Raw genomic sequence first — 1,900 nt, 5'->3', positions numbered from 1 at the left:
TCCAGTGGTGAGAATCTTTGTCTTCTTGACATTGAGCCTCAATCAATATTGTAGGCTGCAGTCCTTGACCCTCTGCAGCAGGTGCTTCAGGTCCTCTTCAGTTTTAGCTGATGACAATGAGTTTAAGTTTTTGGTTGTTTTGGTTTTGGGGTTTTTAAACTTTATTATTCTAAAATAAATACAACAAGAAAGTAACACTGGTAGTGTGATGGTTAAATAGTTGGCTGCAGACAAAAAGTTCTGTAGTTTGGACCTACCAGCCACTTCAAGAGAGAAAGATGTGGCACTCTGCTACTATAGTTTTAAAAACCCTGTGAGGCAGTTTGATTCTCTCTTAAAGGATAGTTAAGAGTTGGAACTGACTTTATGACAATGGATTTGTTTTACATTATAGGAGATTCTACTGTGGACAAGGTAAGAGAAAAACACGAGTGGACTGGGTAAAAATGTGTAAAAGTGTCTTGCTTGGTATTCAAAAGAGAGTAGTAGTGTGATAAACATTCATTTTACTTCTAAAGTGTTTTCCCCCTGTTTTGCCAATAGACTTTAACAAGATTTATTAGAAGCTAACAAACGATACATCTTCGGCTAAATGCTGTTAGCAGCCTATTTTGTATGGTGCAACACTTAAGATTTCTGAAATCTTATTAAAGGACTATTTTTTTAAAGCCATGAAGAAATTGTTTCAGAGATTTTATATGGCCCCAATTGTCCAAAATATTTACTGTATGGTCATTTATAGAAAATATTTACTCATCCTTGAAGTAGACCAAATTTTACAAGTAGTATCTTGTTATTGTTCTGTATCATAGAGTCGGAACCAACCCATCCATATTTGACCTTTCGGTGGGTTTTCAGAGGCAGTTGATCATATGGGAGAAGATTACCATCCCTCTGCCAAAGAGCTGGTGACCTCAAATGGCATGCCTTTGGGATTACAATGCAATCTCTTGCCACTAGACCACCAGAGCTAGAGGCAAAAGTACTGTATAACACTAACCAACTGTGAGATATCATCCTATCCCAGCAACAATAGCAAAGTTCAACAGGGCAGCAAACAACAATTTCTGGCAAGGTTGTGGAAAGATTGGGACTCCTATTTGCTGTTGGTGGGAAGGCAAAATGGAAGAGCCACTGGTGGTCTGGTGTTTTCAAAAAGTTGGAAATAGAAATATCATCTGACCCAGCAATTCACTAATGGAGAATATAACCTAATGAAACTAGAGCCATATTCAAATAGATGTATGCATATCCATATTTAGTGCTGTGTTATTTACAATATCAAAGAGATGGAAGCAACCTAGGTGTACATCAACAAACGAACAGAAAAATAATGGTACATTCACACAACAGAATATTACGCAGCAATGAACAAAAAATGAACTCATAAAACTTTACTCAACATGGGGGCGCCCTGAAGGACATTATGCCGAGTGTAATATCTCAGTCGCAAAAGGGCAAATACTGCGTATCACTGCTGTTATAAAATGGGATGGAAATGGGGGTTTGGGAAGAGAATAGGAAATGCACTCTTTTAGATAAGAGTAGATAAGGAACACTGCAGCATAATAGATGAGGGGAAGAACTGTTCGAAAGGAATATATGATTAGGCATTATATGTATGACAACAATCTGGATCAAGGGGTGCATTGTGGGGCAGGCTGGCAGAAGGGGAAGGAGAGGGGAAAGAAAATGTACAACAATGAACAAAAAATTTTAAAAAATTAAAGTAAAGGGTTGACTGAGAAACTATCATCTGCAAGTTCGAATTTAAGTTGAAGAATATTAAAGAAGTCCACAATAATCAACAATCTGGATCAAGGGGTGCATTGTGGGGCAGGCTGGCAGAAGGGGAAGGAGAGGGGAAAGAAAATGTACAACAATGAACAAAAAATTTTAA

The 1,900-nt window shown here is 37.8% G+C and overlaps 1 protein-coding gene across 2 annotated transcripts in view; it reads right to left on the bottom strand.

Moving 5' to 3' along the window:
• COL4A5 (collagen, type IV, alpha 5) overlaps positions 1-1,900 on the bottom strand; it is a 397,088-nt gene that overhangs the window by 222,840 nt on the left and 172,348 nt on the right. The gene's annotated exons all lie outside the window — the stretch shown is intronic.

This window comes from Elephantulus edwardii, unplaced genomic scaffold (genome assembly GCF_000299155.1).
Source record: "Elephantulus edwardii isolate Elephantulus edwardi_28Jun2011 unplaced genomic scaffold, EleEdw1.0 scaffold00083, whole genome shotgun sequence".
Lineage (NCBI taxonomy): Eukaryota > Metazoa > Chordata > Mammalia > Macroscelidea > Macroscelididae > Elephantulus > Elephantulus edwardii.
Note: the sequence above shows the minus strand (reverse complement) of the source record. Positions and strands in the feature narration are given on the sequence as shown.